At 40.6% G+C, this 19,453-nt stretch overlaps 1 protein-coding gene across 3 annotated transcripts in view; it reads left to right on the forward strand.

The window, feature by feature from the left end:
• TJP2 (tight junction protein 2) overlaps nt 1–19,453 on the forward strand; it is a 70,357-nt gene that overhangs the window by 17,136 nt on the left and 33,768 nt on the right. The window lies entirely within an intron of this gene.

Here is a 19,453-nt window from a genome sequence, read left to right on the forward strand (position 1 = left end):
GGTAGCTATAATGTTCATTCTTTCAGCTATGTTTTAAAAAGGTTTTAAGAAGCTGTTCTTAATAAAGTAATACATTGAAATCAGAACTAGTTCTTTTGGATCTCTGAAGCACATGCACGTTTGCTGAAAGCTTGATGATGTACAGCAGGCTTTCAGAAGAAGAGGGACTTCTGCAATGAACTCAATATTCTGCTAAAGTTATGCAAATAAATGTGCAGGCGTGTACTAGCTCATCTCTTAGCTAAACAACGGTAAAGAGTTGATTTAATCTATGGTGATGTCTTGAGCAAATATAAATATTTAGCATGGGTTTGGGGATAAATAAATTACTTTAAAGCACGGAGGGTAATATTAATGGCACTCGCTTAGTGACTCACTAGAGTCCTGGAAGTCAGAATAGCCACACACAGAGAGAGTTGTTTTGATGCATATTTTCTTGTAGTATGTCATGAAGGTAAATGTAATCTTTTTGGCATCTTAACCTTCCTTTTGAAACCTTTTCTCAGGTGGTTCCAGAGAGAATATAAAATCTGTGCTTAGTTTTATGTGTTGATCCAAGATGCTTGGCTTGTTTTTCTAAGTCATTAACAGATGACAGTTTTGTACAGCAAAGGGTTTTTTTATGCTGGTGTGTTGCAAAAGTATAGTTGACTTATCTTTTAGTCTTGAAAGGTGAATAGCTATTACTGCTTCAGTTACTTGGAAGCGTGGGTATCGGTTGTCCTGTCTTTCTATTGAAATTACTAATCTGTTAGTTTAATGTTCAGGGTGTGAGGGGAGAGGGTGCTAGTGAGTAAGACTCTAAAGACTTGATAGAAAATGAAAAAAAAAACAAAACGGTTGGCATTATATATAAAAAAAAAACCCCAAAAAACAAGAAAACAACAACCAAGCCCTGTGTCAGGGAAAATAGAGAAATATAGCTAGGCAGGAACATCCCAGCTGAGGTCTCAAGCAGGCTCCAGCATTTTCCTCAAAATAAAATATTTCAATAATGTAATATAGCATGCAAACCTTACACCAGGGAATGTTAAGTCTTGCAAGCCCAACTCTTAGACGCTCTAGAAGCATGTATCCACTAGAGAAAGATGTCTCAGAAGCTGCATCCAGCCACCTTGCCTGTGGGCTCCCAGATGTTGTACTGGCAAGTGAATGATTAGAGTGGCTGTGTCCATCTGCGTGTTCGCTGATGATTAGTCTTACTATTGTTCCTTGGACTCTCACCACCTCATTTCAGTCCTTCCCGAGGAGCCGCACCCAAAAGTAAGCACAGTGTCCTAGTTGGGATTTCGATGTTACTGAATAGGGCTGCACAACTGCTTTGTTCCTTAATGAGTTTGCCAGCCGGAGGCTTGCCAGTATAAATAGGATGGGGAGAGGCAGAACCTTGAAGCATGGTTTTAGTACTCTAAAGGACTAACTTGGCTGAAGAATTGCTGTCTGGAGCTTTGTTTTTTAAGTTAACCTCTGTATCAGGAAAAAATTAATGAGAAAGTTTTGTGTATATCAAGCCTTGTGCATTCTGCATATTCTTTTATTTGTTCTTAAATAAGCATAACGATTTCCATGAGAATAAGATCTTTGTGTGTTTTTTTTTACTGTGATGTCTTAATTAATTTAAGCCATCAGAGTTGATTACCATAGTAAAGCTTTTGATGTTGTAGGGCTTGTCTTCTAGTGAGGGAAAGCAGATGAACTGCTAAAAGCAGAGGATTGTTTCACAGCCTTGCAAAGAGCAGTCAAGAAGCCTGGAGGAGAGAGGAAGGAAGTGAGATGTAAAAATGAATGTTCAAACAAAATGCGCTTAATGTGGTGTATTCTGTCTGAAAGGAACAAATTGGGTGTGGAGAAGAGATATCCTTTCAAATATTGATACACAGTTTTGGATAGTATTTGAGGAGAAAACCAGCACAGGGTTGTGCAGTTTTAGATCTGTTTAAACTACCCTGTTATTTAATTCTTTAGAATAACAGTACTAACTGTTATTCAAAGTGCTTATGGCAAAGAAAGTTACTTCAATTTTTTTAGTTAATTTGTATAGGTATGTATATGTGTTTGAGTAGAGTCAGTTAAGCTACCGTTTCACTCTCTAACAATAGGTCACACTATGTTTGCTTGCCTTACCAGTGTACATACAAGACACTGCAGTGTAGATTGAAACATTGCACAGATGAAAATATGTTTAGAATAGACTGTAATTCTTCATTCTGCCCACTATTATTTTTGTTTTCAAACACATTTGCATAATCGCATGCTTCCTTTCCTCTATCCTGTGAAATGTGTTATACATCTCTCTTTTCTGCTTTGCATATTCTTTGCAAAGATGTAGCATCAAACAAAGCAAGAGGTCCTGGGCTGTTTTTAGCAGAATAAGCCTGTGAAGTGTGAGATACAGTAGGATTGATGACTAATATTTCAAAACTGTTGAGAAAAATGAACTATATTACTTTATTTCATACTATTAATATCACTAGTGCTGTTCCTAGCTGTTCAGGATATAACTGTCACAGTAATTTTTTTGGTTTTATGAAATTATTAAGTTTATAGTTGCTTAGAACAGTGCCACTTTTTGCACCAAATTTTCATCCATATATTTTAAGTTTTGTTGATTTGAAGCATCTTTGTATATTTGTATGTCTAGGTTGAAAAAGTAAAAAATATCCTTACCATGAAAACAGGTGGCCAGGTGAGCCACAGAGCATTTTGTACTGTTGATTACCCCCGAAAAAGTATGTTTGAAGTGTGCAGTGTTTTTTATGTGGGGCAGGCACTGTGTTTTTTCCAGGGACATCTGTGCTTTCTGAAATAACAGCTGCTTTGAGACATGGAAAGTCTGTACAGCTGTGCTAGACCAGATATGGTGACCCTGCAAGGTGCATGCCTAAATTGTTATGCTCCATAATCACAAGGTGTACTTTGGAAGCAGAGACAAGGGTCAGGTTAATGAACATATTACTCTAAGCTGGCATTTGAATCATGCAGTAGCCCAGGAATGATAGGCTAATTCAGGTGGAAGGGGGGCCTCAGGAGGTTTCTAGCCCAACCTTTTGACCAAAGTGGAGTCAGCTGTGAGATCAGAACAGGTTGCTTGGGGCTTTACTCAGCTGGGGTCTGAAAGCCTCCAAGGTCACAGACAATACAATTTTGTGCTCCTTGGGTCCATAGCTTGGCATCCCTCTTGGGGAAAATTTTTCTCCTTTTATCCATCTGAACCTCTTCTATTTGAACTTCCATGCATCGTCTGTATTCCTACCATGCACTGCTGCTAAGAACCTGGCTGCATCTCCTCAGTCTTCTCCCATCAGCACCGATAAGCTGCTGTTAGGTGTCCCAAACCTATCCTTCCTCCAGGCTAAATGAGCCCAGCTGCCACAAACTCCTCTTGCAGAGCCAGTGCTTCAGCCCCTGACATCTTGGTTGCTCTCCATTGGGTCCACTTCTACGCATAGTAACAAATGCCAAGATAGCGTTCATGCCTGTTCTTTTTCAGTCCCCTCAAGACAGAGGTTAACATTACTGTGCCATACCTGTGACAACTCCAGTGTAGAGCTGTGTGTTTGAACCACACGTAGCTTCTGAGCAATCTGAGGGTCAGAGGTCAGCTACCTACACATCCTCTAATCCTGCAGGTTGAATCTGTTAGGGCCCAGCTTACTATATAAGGAAGCAGATGTAATTGGATTTATGAATCGTTTAAGTAGGACTGGGCTGACTGATTTGTGTGATTTTTGCAGGCTGATAATAAACAGCAGTCTAAAGGGATTGCCTGGAAGGGAATAGGGAAGGGCTGTTTGGCAACATGGTATTTTTAGAAACTTCTACAGCCTCTTTCATCAGAGGATCACAAACACTTGCTTAAAAACAAAAGCAAAACTGACATCTCTGTTCAGACAGTTCAAAACTGGCCTAGCAGCCTACATTCCAATACCTCCTGCTGAAAGCAGTTCCCGGTTTTTTTTTAAGGAGGTTGTTTGCCTCTTTGCCATTCCAGCAGCACTATAACACAGTTGAACTCTAACACTTAAAAAAAAAAAAAAAAAGAACTGATTGTCAGAGAAGCCAGTTAAAAGGCTTGATGGTGGGAAGGAGGCAGGGAGAAGCTGAATCTCAATGGGATAACTAGTCTTGGTTGCTCCAGGCAAGTTGCTGAGTTGCAAGAGTAGCTGTGAGAGGCAGCTGCTTGTTTTAAATTTGCATCCTGTAGTGTAGTGTTAAACGGGTGTTCCCTCTGCTGATGCTGGAAGCAGCACAACGGCTTCTTTCACAGAACCATTCACAGGACCATTAGGTAATTTATGGAATATGTCCTAGTTTTGCGTGACTCAATCTACAGCAAGCGATTTCTCTAAATTAGTGCTACACGGACTATAGATTCAGTGTGATTGTGGGCAAACAATGTCTGCCTTGATTATTTAAACTGAAAAGCTCAGTGGGAAATGTGGTCACTAGAAGTTGTTTGCATGTTTCTCATAAAGTTGATACCAATCAATCTTTCCATGAAGTTAATTTTAAAATGTCTACGCACCTGCATAATAGTTTGTTAAATCCTCTTCACATGATACTGCTTTGTAAAGTTATTATAAAATAACATAGTAACCAGTAAAATAGCTGGTCCCAAACACCACAAAGGACAGAGCTGCATATCTATAACCCAGTTTCTGTAGTTTGACACGGTGTTGGTACTCAGCCTTTACTCTTCACAGTGCAGTATCCCTTCCAGGACAGTGCCTGCACTTTCCATTTAAAAGGGAGACGATGAGTGAAAAGTGCGTGCAGCCATGCCTTCATTCACTCTTCAAGTGTGCAGACACCTGCATAGATGGAACAGACTGTTTTGCTGAGTCTCCTACCTCTCTTCTGCTCGTGCTGCTTCCCCAGATCATTTTTAGTTGCAGGTATTCTGTATGGTCACTCATGATCCACAATGCAGGCTGTAGTGGTGTTTAAGAGAAGCTGAGTCAGGAGGAGTAGTTGTATCTAATTATACACATAAAGATGTGCTGCATTGAGCTGCCGTTTCGGGGTTTGGTTTGTCCTCCAGTGGAATAGCTATTAGGTGAATTGGGAGCTTTTTGTTCTCCCTTTTTCTGCCGCAAGAGGCAGGACCTTGTGGGGCCAGAGCAATTTCTCCAGCTCTTGTCTCTAATTAAACTACTATCTTATGTCCTTCCATTTTTGGTTTAGGTAGCATCATCCACGTCTTCTAAGGTCTATCTGTGTATCCACCTTGGGAGGATAGCTTGATCCAAGGGCAGAAAGTAAACAGCAAGTCCTGGAAGTCTGTTCTTTGTGGTTGAATTGAAGGATAAGTGACTTGTAAATAGTGAGTATATTGATAATTATGCCATCAGCGTGGTCATCTGGGCACTTGGCCAGGCTCTAGTGTGAGCATGAGCACTAGAGGTCACTTACTGCTTACATTCTCAGGCTGGTATGGGATGATTTGTCAGCCCATTGTGGCAGAGTGGCTGTTAGGTTTGAGAAAAGAAGTAAGAAATGGCGAAAAGATATGGGTCCTCTGCACTCCTAATAAAGAGAAATTTTATGGACAAACATGGGAAGTATTTTGATAAGCCCAAATGGATTGTTTTCATAGAATTGTAGAATGATTTGAGTTGGAAGGGACCTTTAAAGGCCATCTGCTCCCTGCAGTCTGGGTCTAGTAGGGGAGTCAGTAGTGCCAGCTCTTCTTCTGCCAGAGCCTGTGCAGAGTGAGGCAGCTGCAAGAGGCAGGTTCTCTACTTTGTGCTGGTGTGAACTTGATGTGACTGCAGTCACCTGGAGCTAGTCGCTTCTCCTTTCTCTTGTCTCACCTGGTATCTGACAACTGCTCTCTTTGAAAAAGTGTATCGCTGTCTGACCAAAACCAAGCATTGATCTTGCATCTGAAACTGTAGTCATCTGCAGCAAAATTCGACCATATCCTGTAAGAGTGAAACCCAGGTAACGTTGTTTTCGTTATGTCTTGTCATTTCAAGGCGGTAAGTATTGGACAGGGGCTTTCTCTGCTGATGCAGTGATTTAATATCCCATGCTGATGTTGCCAGTAGTGCTAGGTCTTTGGCAAGTTGCCATCTGATTGCAGAGATGTGCAGAAGCACTAAGCAGAGTCAAGAGCAGCAGCTGTTTTGCCTTGCCTGCCATGTCTTATGGAGGAATTCTTGATGCCATATGCTATCCCAGAACTCCATGTGCATGAGGATCCTGGCCTCCTGTGCTTCACTTTTCCAAGTGGTCTTGACTTTTCTTATGTACTGGACTGCTAGATATGCAACAGAAGTTGGATGGTGTCATTCACTTGTAAAACAGAGGAAGGACCAGATGAAAGAAGAGCAAAGTTCATGCTTTGGCATTTTTCTGCCTTTTTGTCTCCAAATTTCAGGGTAGGCCGTGCAAAAAAACCAAACTGTTTGTGGTTTTTTGGTTTTTGTTTTTTTAAAGCATTGGCTTAAGAAAGCTCTTCCCTTACAGTCCTTATTCTTAGTTTCTCCCTTCTAAGAGCGGATTCAAGTATTGACTCATCTGCCCAAAATAATGTAACTCCAGGAAGACAGTGACACTGGGGAAAGGAAGATATTTCTGAACACAAGCATGGCTGAACTTCCGCCAGTTTTTTCCTCCTTGGAGTTTTCAGTGACCAGTCATTTCTGTAATATCCCAAGAATAGTGTTACCTCAAGGACAAACTTTTTATTAAAATACATAATTGTGGCCTCAGAACCAAGCAATTCAGCCTTTGCATTACTAGCAGCAGTGTTGACTTTGAGGCTGATACAGAAGAGCTGTTAGGTGGTGGGAAGGGGACTTGGATGAAGCTGCAGACTTGGGAAAGCCATCAGACGTGGAGGCTTTTGAATCCACATCCTAAGAACATGCAATCAGAAAAGGCAGAGATGACCAAATGTGTTTCTGTTTGACAAGACAGGGCTGTAAATACTGTCTGAAAGGCTCGCGTAAGAGATATGCTGCCCCAGCTTGGCTGTCTCTCCCGCTGACTTAGTGACAGGCATCAGTTGCTGCTCAGGGCAGGAGCACAAGAAATATTTTTGTAAATGGGGAATAACAATTCTTTTCTTCCCAGGGAGAATGAAAACGTTTCTTTGCCTCTGCGGGGCGTTTGTGGGCAGGATTCGCTGGCGGCAGCAGGCGGCCAGGACCCGCCAGTACAAAGTCGCTCTGTGTTGGGCACTCAGTGCTGCCTTTGTCCCCATTGCAGCAGCTCGGCCGGTTCCCCTGCGGTCCTTCACGGGCAGTGGAGCAGAGGCGGGAGAGAAGCTGTCCGGCGATGTTACTATGGGTGCGACGCAGGGCTCGGCTGGGGGCGATCCGCGGGAGCCCACAGTGGGTGCGGAGCAGGTCGGTAGCCTCCTCCCACCATGCGCGGCATGAGATGTTAACCTTGCTTGCAGGTGTTAACACATGCTCCTGCTTGATGCGCCTCTGGGCAAACACCCTTCTGGCTCCTATGAGGAAGGTGCGGGCTTCAGGTTTGGTCTGTTCATCCCCACTGCCTCAGGTTGTCTCGTGGCACTGCTGGAACCAAGGGGTGGTGGAAATGCCCTGTTTTTTTTGTCAGTTAAGTTGGAGCGGAGAGCTTCAGGTTGGTGGGCAGAAGTGAAGGATGTTTGGCTCTTGGGTGCGCAGTGCATGGGCTTCCCTCTCCTGACACTGGCCAGTTCTGCGTGCCCTCAACACCAGGAGACAAAGCTCAGTTTTAGATTTTAAATACTGGTTGCGGTCAGGGTGCAGGTCAGGGCTTTCACTGAAAAGACCCTTGTTTCCATGGAGAAACAAACTCCCAAGTTCAAAGAAGAAAATGCTTCCTCTCCCTGGCCCCTGCTATGTTATTGGAGGGTTTTTTTAATGTTTTTATTTAAAAGAGTGTTCTGCTTTTATGGGAAAATGTGTTTTCCTGTACCTGTTGCTGAACAGCAGTAATCAATATAACTCTGACGCACCTGGAAGTAGCACCTGTCAGGACAGGAGAATGCAGCATGGTGTGCGTACCAGCATGCAGGAAGCTGGACTTACGATATCTCTAGTCATCTCCCCCACCCCCGCTAAAACGTGGATGAAAGCCATAAGCAGAAGTTGGTTATGCCTCATAGTTTGTTTTGTGGCTTGTAGAATAATTTAATACTGTAAGTATCCTTTTTGTGTATGGTGACTGTGCTTGTTAGCCCATATCCTGTGTTGCACATATTATGGATATTTATTTGCCATCAGTGAACTACCAGTCAATAATTTCTTGTACGTGTTTATTTTTACAGTGTCTGGTTTGGGGTTGGTGGGATTTCTTTTCTTTATTTTTTTTTGTTTCTTAAACAAATCTCAGAGATGGTGCAGTTTATCTGAATAACTGTTCCACTCTTACTCCACCCTTCTTGTTGTCTTCATAATCTCCTGTACTTGTCTCTTTCATCTCTTCTGAATCAGTCTTGTAAGCTCTTTGACACAGATCCCATTGTATTTGACACTTACGTTGCTGCAATACATGCAGTAAGTGTAATAATTTGCTAATTGTTCTGGTGGGAGAAATGTAAATGTCAATGACAGTGTGTTGGTGATGCCTTGCAACCAAGGCAAACCAAGGATGAGATTTAAATGTGTTGACTGGAGACGGATGGAAAGTCTGACTTTGTGCATATGAGCTACAGTAGTTACAGAGCTTGTATTTACCAATGTACACTTTAGATGTACACTGCACATTGCTGCTTAAATATTTCATTTTGATTATGGAATGATTCCTGAAGAGACCTTGCAGTATATTTCAGCAAATGGTGTTACTGATGCAGTCAGTCTCCTCTCATTTGTCAGCAACATTTTTTGAACCTGCTTTTATCAGTATCTGTGAAACCTTGCCCTTTTGAAGTTCCTGATGACGCTTCTGTTGACTTTATTTGATTCAGGATTTTGCCCTTTATTGTACTTCCTTCTTCATACCACAGACAATGACTTTTCTGTAGAGAAAAGGAATGTTTAAAAAAAAAAAAGGTAGGCATTGTCAGGTCTCTATTGAGTGTATGAGGTTTCTTCATACAGTCCTAGGCTCTGCTTTTCTAAGTAGTTTGGATGTACTTCTTTTAATGTCATGGCTGTGGGTACGTGCAAAATGAAAGTAGGCTGTGTTGGCTGTGAATTCAGTGGCAGCTTCTCTGTCAGCAAAAAGGGATCTTTGGCTGCTCTTTTCTCCTGCCTATTGTTTGAGACTGTGAGAAAGCTTATGTTTCTTACATGTACTGAACTTAAGTAGGGAGAATTTGCCAGTGTGGCTCCTGCAGTGGTTTTTTTCCTTCTATAACAGTTACCAGAGATGACAGTTTTGTTTCTTTTATGAAGACAAGAGTTTGTTCATTATTTTGTAGAAGACAACAGAAAAATAATCTGGAGAGATACTGCAGCTGTGATTTCTAGTTTCCTCTTTATTTTTCTTAATGAAGCTGTGCAAACAATATTAAATGTATTACTATAGTATTAGGAGCGCTGTTTTTCACAGCTTGTGATTATTAGAGATAAAAACCAAATGAGTATTCAACTGACAGTGGAAATATTTTTTGAGTCCTTTGTGTAACAGAAAGTGGTCAGTTGCAGTAATTTCTTAGGAAGCTGGTGTCATTAATTGCTTCAGAAATATCTATTTTTTTTAATTGCCTGAATTGTCTGTGGTTTATGGACCAGATAGTATGGTGGAATTACTAACTGTGTTAAACTTGCAAATGAATTTTAAATGACTTTCTATTTTAAAACCATGTTTGGAATGTATTTCTTACCATCAAAACAAAGAACTTGCCAAAAATTTTGTATGATCCATACTGATAAGACAGACATGTACTACACATACCAGCCTTAAGGCAGAATTATGTTTGTGAACATGTCTTAGCTGGAATGTGCAGTGGAAACTAATATAAACATTCAGCTACTCTTGATGCTATGTAAGAAGAAATCATCTAACTTACTGAACAGCAGGAGAGATGCCTTTCTGAACCCTCCAGTTATCTCTATGTAGTAGCTTAAAAATACAATAAAGATGAAAATGGTCCTCCAAGGCCTACAGTGGTAGCAGTTAACTAAGCAGGCAGGTGATTGTCAGAAGCTTCCCAGGTGTTTGTGCCATGTGTTGTGCCTTATTAAATAGTCACAGAGCACTATCTTTTTACATACTCTGCTGCTGCAGTCCCTAGATCTGATAAACAATACTGTGTTAGTGGTTTGCACTGAATTTCACACAAATGATTCTTGTTTAAAAACCACAATATCAAAAAGGAAAAATCTTGCACAAAAATACCAGATGTAGTCTAACAACTTCCTTGCATGGCATCGAGAAATAATACACCTATCCATTATTTATTTATTTATTCATTAATAATGCATGTACGGCACCTGCCACATCTTTCTCTTGAATGTGTGTGCGTATTCTGTGGTGGGAGAGCATTTTGAATACTCATATGATTCTTAGTCAGTATGAATTTTCAGAGAGAGTGCACTATGTCCAGCTAGACTGTCATTCCAGTCTCCACAAACAAAGCTGTGAGAGGCAAATTGTCGGCATTTGACTGAGCTGAGCAGCTTGCTGCCACGGTCAGTGCTTGGCACTGATTGCTCTTGTTTCTGTGTTCCACTACTGCAAAAATCTGGATAATACGGGTTTCTTCTAGTGGCCAGAGCTGAGGATTCTTATGTTTAGTATTTCAGAGGTTTCTTGAAGAGTGGCAGAACAGGATGAAAACCAATTTACTTTTTTCGTTACTTTGTTTTCTTAAGTAGTTTTTATTCCAGAAATAAAAAGTAGTCAGTGGTTTTGGTTGTTCTCTTCATAGAGTCAAGTCAATATATTTTTAAAGCAATTGAAGTGACAGTAGAATAGCTGATTGATAGCATATGTGTGCGTGCTCTTTAGATGATGCCATCAGGACTGCTGTTTCTGTGTAGAATTATACTTGCAGTGTTTTGTCTGTGGACTCGATAATGGTTACAGTTTGGCTGTAAATTTTTACTTTCCAGCACTTAAAGTTCCCTGAAAGTCTTGCAGTTTATCATCAAAGTAAGGATGTTGTTCCTGACCCAGTATTTTAGGAGGAGCTCCTTTTCAGTTGCTAACAGAGCTGACAAGTATTTTTATATGCTTTGCCTTGGTATGATGTTTTACAGTAGGTCAGGTTGCAAAAACCCTGGGGTCAGACTTCTAAAGATATAGTCTTGATAGCAAATGGATGCCTACCGGCATTTCCAATAGTTGCTGTGCGTTTATTTCTTCTTTTGCAATTATGCTTCCCTAGCTATTTATGTGGAACATCTGGTGAACTTAAAAGTTTAAGAGCATATTAAGATGGGGGAAGAGGGTGGAGAGATCTTCAGTCGTGTGTCTAACATGCTTGTCAAGCTGTTGGTAAAATGTGAAAAGCCTGGTGCCAGAGTGCTGTTGGCACATCAGTCTTTGCTGTATGTGGAATACTTATAATTTAGTCTGACATATGGGAATGCCTTAAGTCTGTTTTGTCATTTTCTGTGAGGCTTTTTGTTTGGCAGATTAAAATTAAGAAGGCATCATAATAATGTTGCTATGATGTTAAATTATAGAATTTCATTAATTACATTTACTGCATTTATGTCTCTGCCTGTTGTAATAATTTGACTTAATTTTCCATTATTTTTCAAGCTTTGTTTTCCTCTTTTACCTTATAGAAGCCAGTGGATATGCTGCTGATACCTTTGACAGGAGTAAGGACGGACTATAACTCTCAGATCACAATGATTTAAAAAGGAATTAGATTTTTCTTACCTTTTTGTAAGGTTTGTTTTTCTGTAGGGAGGTTCTTAACTTTTTTTCCTCTCAGATGGGAAAAAAAGCACAACATTTCATCAGGGTTTGATTCTGCTTTGTGTGTCAGAAGTTCCTTGGAAGTGTATAATGCTCTTTGATGTGGCTCAAACCACAAGAAGAAAACTTTCTGTTCTGAATCTCATTTGAGAGTGAACTTTCATTTGCTACCAAAATGAGCTGTGCTCAGGGTGGTAACTTAATGAACGCGTTTCTAAACCTTAATGATGCTGAGATGTTTAGTTTCCTTTTAGCCACATATGCAAAAGGATTCTCTTGGTTTTGTCTCACCGTTTTTTCAAAGCCTAATAGCTTATGAAAGTGACTAACAGTTGCAGCAGGAGGAACACCATAGTTGTGTCGCTGGCTGATCTTGTTCTGGTCAGCTTGGCCTTTGTGTACTTCAGTTGCAGTTCAGTGGAAATGGCACGATTTCATAGGGATGTGCCAGTTTGGTTTAATTTAATGGTTGGAGTAAAGCCTAAAGTTTGTTACATTGGCACTGTATGCATGTGCAGTGTTGACTTGGTAGAAAGATTGTGTCAAGCGTTCTAGTTTCAAATTGTTCTGCTGGCATCCTTTCAAGTGAAGCAAGAGCAGCTGCAGATAAACTGGGGTTAGTGCTTTGGAAATGAATTAGCCAAGTGAAAGTTACTATCTTATACTAAAGGAAAGTAATAATTTCTACAGAAGTTGGGGTGTGTTTGAAATGTTCTGTATAACAAGATTGGATGTTAGCGAAGTTATGCACTGGTGTATAACTGTATGGTATACTAAAGCTTTGCATCCAACCTTGCAAAATAACTGAGGGGAAATGGAAAATACTTGAATTTTACTGCTGTCATCTAGTCTTCTTTTGGTTTCTTACCTCAAATTGTTTTATCAGTGTCATCAGGCACATGTTGAGTTTCAGTGGAGCACAACTTTATGTTTATTTGTTTGTTTGTTTGCTTGTTTCTTCCTCTTCCAAATGTACTGGGAGGGATAGCAGCGTAAAACTTATGGGCACAAACCCTTCAAATGCAATCCCCAGATTCACGTTTGGATCCATACATCTCACTGTATAGATGACAGGAATATTACTGAACTCACCTTTTGCAATTCTGGTCTCATTTTAGATCTATGCAAGATAAGTTAAAGTTCAGGGGCGAACTTCAGCAGTGCTTTCTGGCATGACCGAGTAGGCTCTTGAGACACCTTGAGAGGAAGAGACAAGTTGCCTAAGACTTAGAGGGCCAGAGTGTGGTGGCAGAAGGAAAAGAAGGCAGAGAATTATGACTAGTGTGAGTAGAAGAGAGCTGAAAAAACTCCATTTTGATGCCTGCTACTTTCAAGCAAGGACAGCAGAGCAGTCAGTAGTTTCAGTATGCTAACTAGTGAAATTAGTGTCTCTGTAAGAGCTGACTAATGAATCAAGCTATTTGTTGTGGTGCGTATCTGTATCATAGAGATTTGGTATCTTCTGAATTGCCAATTTTTAAAAATTTTTTTTAAACAGAAATTTCAATTAGGTTCTTACTCACATGGGCATTAATTTAATACTTTTCAAGCATTTATTCATCTGTCTTGTGTATCAGTGACCTGGCATCTGACACACATATGGATGTGTGGTTTGTGATATGACATTCATAATGGTATGAAATGCACTGTATTACATGAATTTTATGAGGTTTTAGTCTTAGGTGTGGTCAGAGTACCATTTATGCATTATGCAGAACTGTATTGAGGTTTATTTTCATCAACTGAGAGAAGCAAGCTAATGTGACAATGTATTATCTTACTGCCACAGGAATGTCTGAGCAAAAGCAAAATGCTTCAAAGAATACAGCGTATCATTTTTCTATGAATAGAATTAGAACAAAGCATACTAGAAACCTTAACAGGGAAAGAAAAATCTAGTTTAGTTTGGGACTAAGCTCAGAAACAAACAGTTGCACCACTGTTTGAATTATCTTGCATTATGACTCCGTGGTTAAATATAAATGCTGACCTGATTGGACTGTATCCCAGCAATGAAATGGCCTTTTAAAAACCAGTTACATGAAGGGATAGGCAGGTACCCAGCTTGTTTTTATCAGATCTGGGAGTTGTAGTTAGTGAATAACAAAATTTTATGCAATCACAGAGTCAGTAAGGTCCATGGAATGGCAGAAATGCAGTTTCTCACCAGTAGTTTCTTGATGCTAGATCTGGCCGTTTCTACTGCAGCTGCTTTTGGATATGGAGGCAGGAAGCCAAAGCATTCAAAAGCAGTAGGAGTAGAAGGTGTGTCACTGGAAATAAAATGGTCATCAGTGTTTTGGACCACGTGAGATGTATAAGGTGCCTGGTTTTTTTTTTCTTTCAAATTTTTATTTTAAAATGCTACAAGAGTAAAAGTTGTGCTTTCACTGCAGGGAATAATTAATTCTGAAATGAGACACTTAAGGAATTTTTCACAGTTTTTCTTACTAGTTTATCTAGCATAATGAAATAGATTACGCACACCTAGTGAGTTTAGTTTACCTTCCCATCAAATCCTGATACTGCAAGTACATCTGAGAAAATTTTATTTATTTATTTTTTTAACAATGCCAAGCAAAAAGTAATCCTCTTGAACTTAGTTCATGCTCAAAATGGTCAAGCATTTTGATTCTCAGACTTTGTTTGCATGGGCATCTTAAGGAGCAGAAAATAAGAGGTGAGGTTTATTATTTCCTTCACAACCTCTTCAACATCTATGGGAGAGTAAATTAGCATTTCCAAGACTCCTCTGCTGGACTGGTGCTGCACATCCCAGAACACCTGAGGAAAACAGCCTCTGGCTTTCTTGCGTGAAGTGACGCGTGATGTAAAAAAATGTTACTTCTTGGAAGGCAGAAAATGTTTTCTAAAAAATGAAATATTTTTAAACATTTAAACATTTTTGTGTACCCCCCCCCCCCTTTTTGTTTCTTTCCTTTGGAGGGAAATGTGATCTGTTTTCTTCTCCAAAATGGCAATTTTGTATTTCAGTTGAACCTGCTCCCTCACAAATTTTCAACAATTGGTTGAGTCATGTACGGGGAAGCGTAACTGCAGTGTAATTTCAACACTTTAATGACAGAACTATTGCTGGGCAAAAGGTAGTGGAAGGAATTTGCTGCTGAAATAGATCTAAGCTATATTTTTGTAAGTTTTAGGTTTTCAGTAGGTAAGACCTTTCTGTCTTGCAGTTGGATTTTCAATATAATCAGTTTGGGTTTTTTCTCTCCCCCATCTTGAACAGCCTTTTGTTTAGTTGGTAATGGGATATTGTAGTGGTTTATCATGATGCATATGTATGCATATACACTCAACAGAATTCAGTTGTAACAAGTGTAAACTGTCTTCCACCCATCCAAGAGAAGTTTAGAAGTTTTGCATGTACATTTTTAATTTGTATAGCTTGCAAAAGTTGCAAACTGATATTGAGTTTCATGTTCCAAATTCGTTACACTCTACTGGGTAAATCCTGTTTTTTGCCATCACTTCTCCACCCCCAATGCCCCCCCCCCCCCCCATTGGTAGTGGTAAATGAGAAGGAACAGACCACTGTTAAAAAGATAGTGATTCAAAAGCAGTGTAGTTTTTAAAAGGCAGTGAATTTTAGGGGATTCCAGTGTGTGTGTTTTGCTTGACTTTCCCGGTGTAATGAGAAATTGTGTCCTTATGTCAGCAGGATCAGGACTTTGAGTACCTTATACTTCTTGCAAGTGTAAACTCCTTGTGTTCAGGTCGAAGATAGCCTGGAAGAAAAAACTTCACTCCAAAAGTGTAACTGTAATTGTCTATTTTATTGTTAGTGCTGAAATGTTGCATTTCTAACTGTAGGTGCAACTGTCATGTTGTACTGGTGCAAAATCTCATTTAGAATTTTTCAGCTACCCATTTCCATGGTGTCTTGATGTGACTGATGAGTATTATGCATGGTTTATCTTCAGAGAACCAAATGTTTCTCTCTTTTCAGAACATAAAACTACTTATTTATATCCTTTGTATAAACAGTGCTGTTAGTTCTTGACATAATTGTGGTGGAAAAGCACTTAAATTTAATAAAGCTGGAATTAGAAACAAACAAACGGTCTGACTGATGATAGGATATATGCTTGCGATTAAAGAAACAAAACAAAAAAACACCTAGCACCTTGTTTTAATGTCACATTTCCTGTCATCTTTGTTTTAAAATAGGATTTTGGCCTAACAAGGTGTTAGGCCTTTCTTAGAATTTTTTGACTTATACAGATTATATTTATGAAAAAAAATTACTTAAATGCCAACCTGTTTGGGAATAGTTAATAAATGTATTGTGCAATATTGACTCTAGATCTTCAGAACAATAGATAGAAGTTGTATTTCTAAAACTCGAAAGTAATGCCATGTTTAACATCTTTTTATAGGGCAAGGAAGTCGTGTGTGCCTCACTTGCAGAATCACTGCACCACCTAGTGTCTCTCTGGGTTAGCTGTAAGTTGTGCACCTTGAACATCAGCTCTGAGATTTTTCTGGCTTGCATGGGTTGTCTGTCTTGTGCAAAAATAATTTTTGAAAAATTTGGTAGGTTTCTTCTGGTATATGAGGTTTTCTACTTGTTTTGTTGGTCTGCTCTAGATTTCCAAGTGTCTTGCAAATTCAGTGGGGGAAGGAAATGCAGTTCCTGGTGCTTATATGCCTTTTTAATATGCAGCATGAGGAGGGGAAAAAGACAGGCTTTCTTCCTATGTATCTGTGCTACAGGGACAGATGTATTTAGTGTGTGTAAATATATATTAAAAATGTTGGTTTATTACTATAACTTAACGTATTTATATGTTAGACTATATGCTAGTATTGCATTAATATCTGTGAGGCCTTCATAAATGTTTCTTCTAGTATATAAGCAAACAGATGAGATAACTTGCTAATGACTATCAGGAAATGCTAGGGTAAAGTAGATGCATTGGGGAGTAATCTGCTGTTTTATCAAAGTCTGATTAAAAAGCATGAGCAAAAGTATTTTCACATGGTCTTATGTGCCCCTACAGCCACTCAGGAACTTTCCTTCTGCTATCCTTTCCTTTAAAAGTTTTTCCTATGTTGCACTTAATTCCCTGTTCTTGGCAGGATGGTTGGATCAAGGGAGTTGTGGTGAATGGAGTTAAACCCAGGTTGCGTCCAGTCACAAGTGTTGGCTTTGTGTTGGGGCTGGTTTTGTTTAACGTATTTATCAGTGATCTGGGTTCAGTGCTCCTTCAGTAAATTTCCAGATGAGACCAAGTTGTATGGGAGTGTTGATCTGCTTAAGGGTAGGGAAGCTCTAGAGAGAGGTCTGGACAGGATGGATCGATGGACCAAGGTCAGTTCTATGAGGTTCAACAAGGCCAAGTGCCAGGTCCTGCTGTGGGGCCACAACAACTCCATGCAACACTGTAGGCTTAGCAAAGAGTGGCTAGAAAGCTGCCTAGAGCAAGAAGACGTGGAGGTGTTTGTCAACAGCTGGCTGAATATGAGCGAGCAGTGTATGCAGGTGGCCAAGAATGCCAACAGGCATGAGGTTTAACAAGGCCAAGTGCCGGGTCCTGCACTTGGGGCACAACAACCCTAAGCAGTGCTACAGACTAGAAGTCTGTCTAGAAAGCTGCCTGGAGGAGAGGGACCTGGGGGTGTTGGTTGACAGCTGACTGAACATGAGCCAGCAGTGTGCCCAGGTGGCCAAGAAGGCCAATGGCATCTTGGCTTGTATCAGAAATGGCGTCACCTGCAGGTCCAGGGAGGTTATTCTCCCTCTGTACTCGGCACTGGTGAGACCGCTCCTCGAATACTGTGTTCAGTTCTGGGCCCCTCACCACAAGAAGGATGTTGAGGCTCTGGAGCGAGTCCAGAGAAGAGCAACAAAGGTGGTGAAGGGGCTGGAGAACAGGCCTTATGAGGAGCGGCTGAGAGAGCTGGGGTTGTTTAGCCTGGAGAAGAGGAGGCTGAGGGGAGACCTCATTGCTCTCTATAACTACCTAAAAGGAGGTTGTAGAGAGGAGGGTTCTGGCCTCATCTCCCAAGTGACAGGGGACAGGACAAGAGGGAATGGCCTCAAGCTCCGCCAGGGGAGGTTTAGGCTGGACATTAGGAAAAACTTTTTCATGGAAAGGGTCATTGGGCACTGGAACAGGCTGCCCAGGGAGGTGATTGAGTCCCCTTCCCGGGAGGTGTTTAAGGCACGGGTGGACGAGGTGCTTAGGGGCATGGTTTAGTATTTGATAGGAATGGTTGCACTCAATGATCTGGTGGGTCTCTTCCAACCTGGTTATTCTATGATTCTATGAACAGTATTCTGGTTTGTATCAGCAATGGTGTGGCCAGCAGGGGTAGGGAAGTGACCATGCTCCTCTGCTTGGCACTTGTGAGAACGCACCTTGAATCCTGTGTTCAGTTTTGGGCCTCTCACTACAAGAAGGACATTGAGGTGCTGGAGCATGTCTGGAGGAGAACAGTGAAGCTGATGAAGGGTCTGGAGCAGAAGTCTTATCAGGAGCAGATGAGTGAACTAGGGTTGTTTAGTCTGGAAAAGAGGAAGCTGAGGGGAGACCTTATTGCTCTCTACAACTACCTGAAAGGAGGTTGTAGTGAGGTGTCTCTTCTCCCAAGTAACAAGCAATAGGACAAGAGGAAGCTGCCTCAAGCTGCACGAGGGGAGATTTCGACTGCATGTTAGGAAAAACTTATTCACTGAAAGTGTTGTCAAGCATTCAAATAGGCTGCCTGTGGAAGTGATTGAATGATCATCCCTGGAGGTATTTCAAACATGTGTAGATTTGATGCCTGGGGACATGTTTTAGTGGTGGAATAAACGAATCGTTGGACATGATGATCGTAAGTGTCTTCTCCAGCCTAAACCCTATGATCATATATTTAATCTGTGCCCTTATTGAAATCTAGGTTTCCTTTCCTGGTGCATCCTTGAAGGTTAACTTTCATCTGGTGACTGAATTGATCTTAGTTGATCTTAAGTGAAGAGCTAAACAGAAGAATTCATGGACTGGGTTGACGGGCTGACTGCAAATGAGCAGGAGAGGGTTAGAAAGTGTTATGGTAAAAAGGAACTTCTTGTTTAGTTCAAATCTTGTGAAAACGTACCCAGCCTATGAGTTAGATATGTGTTTGGGATCCTGATTCTCCTCTTTCTTTTCAAAGTGCTGGTCCTCCCTCCTGAAAGTCCTCAATATAATCAGTAAATGTTTGGCATTAAATATGTAGGAAACACAGTTTTCCTAGGCAGTATCTTCCTAGCATGGACAAATGAAAACTTCCTTGGAAAACAGCTGTGCTCCTAGTTCTATTCCTCCCTCTCACCTTCTCAAACAGTGACTAGTGTATGCGTTACTCAGATATGCATACAGATATGCATACCCTCCCCAGTTTGTTGAGATGTTTCTTTAATACAGAGTTGAAACAAATAAAACTACTTAGAGATTGTGCTTTACTCGATAATCCAGCAAAAGGATGTCTCATGCCACGTTCTTTACTGTCATCTTTTCAGTGTCCAGGTAACTTGTAATTCCCTCTATATTTTGAAGTTACAGAATAATTAAATGTTTGCAAAACCCCAATCCCATGCCTGTATTTTGATGTGATTTTTGTGCACTTGGGCAAAATCCTGCAAAAATTC

This window comes from Phaenicophaeus curvirostris, chromosome Z (assembly GCF_032191515.1).
Source record: "Phaenicophaeus curvirostris isolate KB17595 chromosome Z, BPBGC_Pcur_1.0, whole genome shotgun sequence".
Classification (NCBI taxonomy): Eukaryota; Metazoa; Chordata; class Aves; order Cuculiformes; family Cuculidae; genus Phaenicophaeus; species Phaenicophaeus curvirostris.